General features: G+C 41.9%; 1 protein-coding gene across 1 annotated transcript in view; it reads left to right on the forward strand.

Annotated features, from left to right (window-relative positions):
• Positions 1–8,168, forward strand: part of LOC122798678 — a 274,138-nt gene that overhangs the window by 114,283 nt on the left and 151,687 nt on the right. The gene's annotated exons all lie outside the window — the stretch shown is intronic.

The following is an 8,168-nucleotide window of genomic DNA, read 5'->3' on the forward strand; positions in this document are numbered from 1 at the left end:
TCTAAAATACACATCAGCCCCACAAACTACTGTATTCCCCATTCAGGCCATACCTACTCCTTTTTACTGCACTGTATCAGCTCCAAACTACCCACTTTCATGTTTTTCCTGGACATTAGTCCAATGTGATGACATCCATCTGAACCCCGGTCCTTCTACCACCAATCCGTCTATAATGACAAACCCCACAAACTGCTTAAAATTGCTACGCATAACTACCATAAACCTTCAAAGTATCTGCAATAAAACCTCCAATCTGCATGCCTGGTTAGCCCATAATAAAACAGACATCCTAACTACTACTGAGACATGGTTACAGCCTAATACAGAAGACTCAGAATTTCTCCCTCCCAACTACAGCATAAGAAGGGTTGATAGAATCAACAAGAAATGAGGTGGAATTGCCATTCTATTGCCTAATATTCTTAACATACTCCCATTTAGCGGTCACACCCAACAATTCCTAAATGCTGAAATCTTGGTCTCCTTCCTAAAAATTAACAACTATAAAAAATCTCTGTATCATAGTCCTATACATTCCCCCAGGTAATACCATTCTTGTTCTAGAAGATATATTATCCTGAGCCTCCCACACCATAAAAAACAAAAATATAATCCTAAGCAATTTGAACATTAATTGGTCTAATATTTCCTTAAAAACTCCATCCACCATTATTAACCTGTTTCACTATACCAAACCAATCTCCACCTCCACTAGATATAGTAATAGAACCAATGAAGGAATCATCTTAGAATGGATGCTAGTCTCAGACCAAACTAATCTCCACCTCCACTAGATATAGTAATAGAACCAATGAAGGAATCATCTTAGAATGGATGCTAGTCTCAGACCAAACTAATCTCCACCTCCACTAGATATAGTAATAGAACCAATGAAGGAATCATCTTAGAATGGATGCTAGTCTCAGACCAAACTAATCTCCACCTCCACTAGATATAGTAATAGAACCAATGAAGGAATCATCTTAGAATGGATGCTAGTCTCAGACCAAACTAATCTCCACCTCCACTAGATATAGTAATAGAACCAATGAAGGAATCATCTTAGAATGGATGCTAGTCTCAGACCAAACTAATCTCCACCTCCACTAGATATAGTAATAGAACCAATGAAGGAATCATCTTAGAATGGATGCTAGTCTCAGACCAAACTAATCTCCACCTCCAGTAGATATAGTAATAGAACCAATGAAGGAATCATCTTAGAATGGATGCTAGTCTCAGACCAAACTAATCTCCACCTCCACTAGATATAGTAATAGAACCAATGAAGGAATCATCATAGAATGGATACTAGTCTCAGACCAAACAAAAATCTAATCATCTGATACCCTCCCTAACTCTATAAGCAATCACTGTCCTGCCTTTGTTACCTGATCCTATTCCCCTTTCACAAAGAGGAGTGGTCCCTGGCCCATAAATTGTAGCTATTGGCCGTTCAGGCATTTTTTTCCATTTCTTTCAACTTTTTGGTTTAAAAGCCGTACTTGCACTTGTTTCCCACCTTTCCTGTAACTAGTCAGGTTCAGATACAGATTTGCTGTATCCAGGACTGTTTGTAAGCCTCTGAGCCCCCCAAGCCTTTCTGTGTTGGAGTGGAGCCTTATAGCTTATCAATGGGAGTGGTAAGTACTAGATAGCCTGTCTACCACAGAAGGAGTGGTTCTTAGCCCAGGAATTGTAGTTTATTTACCATGTGGGAAGTTTGTCCATCTCTTTCAACTTTCTGGTTTAAAAGACCACATCTGTGTTTGTTTCCCATCGTTCCTGTAACAAATACACTGGAAGGCACTAGAAATCCTTAAACTAATACAAGCCTTCAAGCTTAGAAGAGAGACTTTGGAGTGATTAAGTGTCAGTTTTCTGTATTTTCTTGCTGTACTTAACTGTTTTCTGCCTAAACGCTGATTTTACAGCATTTACTGTGATTTAAAAGCCTTTTTTCACATATTATACTTATATGACTGCCTGCACTTTTAAAAAGTCATTTTGTTTAAATAATTTGTTTAACTGTTGTAGGCTGCACACTAAAGTGTGAAGCTTTTTCTGATCACTTGTAATTGTTTAAAGCTGTTTTAAGTGTATTTTTTGCTGTTTTTGCATTATATTTTCAAAAAAGAAAAATGTCCTTGTTTCCCGCCTTTCTAAGCTAGTATAGTTAAGATTCAGGCTAGTGCTGAATTCAGGGCTGTGTTAAAAGTTTCTGAGTTGCCCATACCTTACTTGGATTGAGGGAAGTCTCTCTGTTCACCTGTGAGAGAGGGGAGCTTTGAGCAGCCATCTGTCCCTGGAGGAGTGGTTCTAGCCCAGAAGTTAGTAGTTTATTGGCCATTTTGGGCTAATTTTTATCTCTTTCATTTCCCTGCTATAAAAATCGGATTTGCATGGTCTTGTGCGCAGGGCTGCGCCGGTTAGCTAGGGTTAAATTATTCCCAACTCCACTAAGTCTCCTCTTCAGTTTTCCCTTGAAACTAGTCTAACTCTCAACCTAAGCACTCAAAAAAGCATCCTACAGTCCAGCACTTGCTCAGACTAAATAGCAAGCACTAATATACCCCGACACTTGATTTCCCAGCGGGCAAGGCTCTTTATTCACCCCTCACAAACCAAATGACTAAGCAGCTTACCTTACTATTTAGGCATGACCAAAGGGCAACTTCAGGTGTACTCTCCAGTCCAACTGGAGAACATGGGTATCCTGAGAAAATGTTACAACTGCATCATGTACACTGACAACCCTCTCCTCCTTCCACAAAACACTAACGTATGGAAGAGATGCAATTATACAGCCAAACTGGAGGCAAAGCTCACTCTACCCAAGATTGGAACAGTCATGATGAGAAGGTTAACACTTGCACCACACCTCCAACCTCACATAGACCTACTAAACAAGCACTGGCAAAGAATACACATAAATACACAAAATCATACTCGGAGGCACTAAATAAAAGCCTGCAAAAGCAGCAAAGATCTCCAAAGCAGACACCCAAAAAACCTGCACCTCCATTCACAAACCAGACAACACATAAAACACAAAATCAATGTGCCGCACAAAGCCCTTAAGGTGAAATAACATGCCTAACACACTAGTAATAGGGGACTCTATAGTCAGGCACACTGACGTCCCACTCACTAGGCTGGACAAGGAGAAGGTTACTGTTAGCTGCCTGTCAGGAGCCAGAATCTGCCACATAACACAAGCATTCAGGTCACTCCAGAACAAGTACAAATATGACTCTGTCATTGTTCATCTTAGTGTGAATGACCTGAGACGCACCTCCCTGGACTACATGAAAAGAGACATGGAAGAGCTCTCTGATCATGTAGCCCAGGCAGGTATGACCCTAAGCCTGAGTAGCATCCTTCCCTCACCAAGAATGATACCTCAGTATAAAGAAAAAATGATCAGTTTTAACAATTGGCTAAGATTCTGGTGTCATTCAAAGGGGATCCAATGTCTGTCAGCCTGGGACAACATGCTCGATAAGCTGCGTTGCTTTGCAAGAGATGGCTTGCACCTGTCACCCCTAGGCTTTCAAATTCTGGCAAAGGCTCTTGCTGCCCCCATAGTGCCTTTTTTAGGCAAGGCTCAAAAATCAAACCCACCTCCGTAAACAGCACAAATAAAAAAATGAGGGTTATGCTACTCAACACCAGGAGTTTAAATCTCAAAATGCACATGCTCGAAGCACTCCTCAGTATGGAGAATGTCAACATCTGTGCAGTAACTGAAACCAGCTTCAAGGCTCCAGAGAGCACACCAGTACACCTGGGCTGCAACTCATACCACACATTTCGGACACAGAACACAGAACGAAACACAAAAGGAGGGGGTGTATCCATATTCATCAAGGATACCTACACCTCCAGGTTAGTGGTGCAGCATGATACATCTGAGATCATCCATGTGCAACTAACATCGAGCAAAGCGGCAATGCAAATTGTGGCCTGCTACAGATCACCTTCCATCACCCAGGACCACCACTCTGCCTTTCTAGAGACACTGGAAAACATGAAGGTCCTACTGAACACCCTGATATTGGGCGATTTCAATTACCTTACCATTAACTGGGAAAACTACAAGAGTACTAACTCCCAGGCCCAGCGCTTCTTGGAATTTATCAACTCAAATGCCCTGTATCAGCTGGTAAACTCCCCTACCAGAGGTGAAAACATATTGAACCTGGTCATCACCAACATGGGCGACAGGTGTTCCACACCAGAGGTCAACCCGTCACTGGTTAGATCAGACCATGAACTAATCACTCTGGATGTCCACACCCCACCACCACCCCAATCAAGGAAACCACAGTGAAAAACTTTTCTAAAGCAAACTTCACCTTACTTAAGACAGAGGTGGTAAGTTTCACCACCCCCACACTAAAGGATAACGCTGCCCAAGATGCAGAAACTTTTACAAATGCACTATATGAGCACCTACAAGGATGCATGGATCGTGCCATCCCTAGCAAAACCAAGACTCACTCCCCTAAGAGAAGGAAACCAGTCTGGTGGACCCCTGCCATAAACAGGCTATACAATAGAAGGAGGAAACTAGTTCAGAAAAAAAGCAAATCCCAAGAAGGAAAGACATCCCTGATCAGTATCAGTAAGAAACTAAGGTCCCTCATAAAATCATCCAAGGCTAACTTCGAAAGAAAAATACCCAAGGATTCGAAAGATAACCACAAAGCCTTATTTAGTTATGTCAAGAATCTAAGTGCCAACTCACAGATATGTTCTGAGCTAGTGCAAAATAGCACAAAATATACTGAACCTACTGATATTGCCAACATCCTGACAGATAGATTCAGTGCAAACTTCACTCCCCTCTCACCCCCAAAAGGGCCCACAACAATACCGGAAATGTGCAGTGTCCCAGATGCACAGGTAAAAACAGTCCTTTCCAAAGCCAAAAATACAGCATCAATGGGGCCAGATGGTGTCCCAGGCTGCATCTTGCACGAACTACAGAACAAACTAACCCCCCACCTAAACACGCTGTTCAAACTCAGCCTCTCCACAGGCCATGTGCACATAGAATGGCACACAGCAACGGTTATTCTGCTCCACAAAGAAGGGGACATATCTGACCCTGGTAACTATTGCCCCACAAGCCTGACCAGCCTGGTCTTCAAGGCTATGGAGCGCATCATCATGGAACACATTAACAAAGACATTGGAAACCTCCAAACACTTGACCTGACCCAGATTGGCTTTGTTAAAGCTAGATCATGCCTACTAAACCTGGTTGACGTCTTCGAGACAGTCACCAAGGCCAGAGATGAGGGAAAGGTGGTTCACACAGCCTACCTTGACCTCGCCAAGGCTTTTGACACCATTCCCCACTCAGGTATCATAGAAAAACTCACCAGCCTGAACATAAATCCCTACGTCACGAGATGGGTTGCCAACTGGATTACAGACAGAACTCACACGGTAAGAATAGCGGGCTCTAGGTCTGGCTCTAAACCAGTCACAAGTGGTGTCCCACAAGGCTCAGTCCTGGGACCCCTACTGTTCGGTATACACTTCTCAGAAGTACAGGCAAACACAGGAGGACTATGGCTAACCAAGTTTGCCGATGACAGCAAACTGGTAGCCATAATTGACTCTCCGGCTGACACGGACATCCTCTAAAAGGGCCTTACTGAGATGGACACCTGGTGTCAAAGTCATGGCCTCAAGCTAAATGCTAAAAAATGCATAGTCATCCTGTTTGGGAAAAACAAAACACCCACAAATTACCACATAGGTGGCAACCCCCTTAATACAGAAGAGGTAATAAACGATCTGGGGACCCAGTTAGATAGTAATCTCTCCTTTGACAATCATATTGCCAAAGTAGTTAGGAAATCCTTTTATGTGGCCCATCTAATTACTAAAGGGTTCAGATCTAGAAATAAAGAGGTTATAGTACCCCTGTACTCGTCACTCATCAGACCCATCACAGAGTACAATGCCCCATTTGGGATGTACCTCGCAAGACACTTCCAACAGCTGGAAAGACCACAAAAGTACCTCACCAAGAGGATTACAGGCCTCAAATATATGTCCAATGCAGCCCGACTGGAAAAACTCCGGCTGTACTCAGTGACATATCACTTACTCAGAGGTGATCTCTGCCTGACTTACAAAGCCATGTCCAACTCAGAATTGATGGACATCCTCCACCTAAAGAAATCCAAGTCACTGCGACCCACATGCACTAGTGAGCTAAACCTTATGACAACAATAAATATAACATGCTCAAGGGATAGATTCCTGTCACAGAGACTCCCCATGCTTTGGAACTAAATTCCTGACTATATTAGGCAGAGCCCCTCACTAACACTCTTCAAGAGAAACCTTGACGAGTGGATGGGTAACAGAAAATACACCCCTGGGATCACTTCATTGGCTCTGCTTGACAGAGGCTCATTTAATTAATCAGTGGGGTGGCAAACACCGACACACACTGGCTAGGCTTATAAATGCCCTCGGGCAGATAGCCTAGTACCTACCTATGAACCTATAAATAAAAATCACTTCAAACATGTCAGGAACTTATTCAAATTCAACCAACATACATTCAACAATATCCTAAAAAGCATGAATGCAATAACCTAAAAAATTTCCCTAGATGATGCCCTGCACTGCTTTAACACTACCATTCTAAAAATATTAGACAGGCTCGCACCCACCCAAACTAAAACAATAAGAACTAATCATGCTCCTTGGTTAATTAAATCTGCTATGAAAACAACGATAACTAGAGAAAAAACCTGGAAGTGATCCATAAACACAAGAACAACCTTTACCTAAAGTACATGCAATTTGTAACCAGACAAAAAAACACTTGTATCCAAAGACAAGAAAGAATACTACTTGAACCTTCTAAAAAACATCAAAACAACCCAAAGCTATTCTGGTCCTCCATTAGTACTCTCCTAAACCCTGCCACAAAAAGTAATCCTTGCCCCTCCCAGACAAAACATCAGATCAAATAGCAAGCATCTTCAACCCCTACTTCATAGAGACTATAGCTAACATCACTGCCACATTGTCTCAACCTCTCTCCATAACTAACTCCCCAAGTAATACTCTTCTCTCTCAGTATACACAGCTCCAACCTCCTCTCAGTACTGCAAACACATTAGGTCAAACTATGCTCTGTACTCATACCCCCTCTTCCACCCATGCAAATGTAGTTAAATCCATTTCTGTCCCAGAATTCAAACTCTCTACTGTCCCTATATCAACCACAAAAAACTTCTTTAGAAAGATGGCATGCCCATAGACTACCTAAAAATCATTACAGACACTATTACTTACCCCATTAGCATTCTCATAAATAGATCCATCCAAGAATCCTATGTCCCCACACTCTAGAAAACAGCAAACGTACTGCATCTCCAGAAGGGGGTACCTTAACAGTTATTTCCAGCTTCCACCCTATAGCAAGTCTATCCCCCATATCCAAACTCTTAGAAAAATATGTACACACCTATTTTCTACAATTCCTTCTCAAAAATCAAATTCTTTCTCAAACTCAGCATGGTTTCAGACCTGGCCATAGTACTTCAACTGCACTAATATTTTTTATGGACCAAGTTAATACAGCCTGCAACTCAGGGAAGATTGTCTCCACCTTATTTCTGGTTTTATCTAAAGCCTTTGTTACTGTCTCTCACACACTCACCTTTCCCAGCTGTCTAACATTGGACTATCTACTCCATCTCTCAACTGGTTCCAAAGCTACCTATCTGATAGAGAACATGCTGTAAATTGCCAACACTCTATGTCCCCGTGCATTCATAACCCACTGGTGTTCCCCAAGGCTCCATATTAGGACCCGTATTCTTTTATATTTTCATCAACAACCGCCACCTATCATTTCAACAAGGGTCTCTTGTTCAGTACACAGATGACTCTATGATAATCTGCTCTGATGAAAACTCAGCTCAACTATAGCAAATTACTCAATCTGAATTTACTGCCAAAGAGACTTGTCTCCATAATAACCACCTGTATTTAAACCCAAATAAAACCAAGCTCATAATATTCACTCACGCCCACACAGAAAAAACCCACTCCCATTAGCAAATCTCAGTTCAACATATTATTTTTAAACAACAAAAAAATTGAATTAGTTACCAAAAACAAAC

This window comes from Protopterus annectens, chromosome 3.part1 (genome assembly GCF_019279795.1).
Source record: "Protopterus annectens isolate FY-2018-M chromosome 3.part1, PAN1.0, whole genome shotgun sequence".
Classification (NCBI taxonomy): Eukaryota; Metazoa; Chordata; order Ceratodontiformes; family Protopteridae; genus Protopterus; species Protopterus annectens.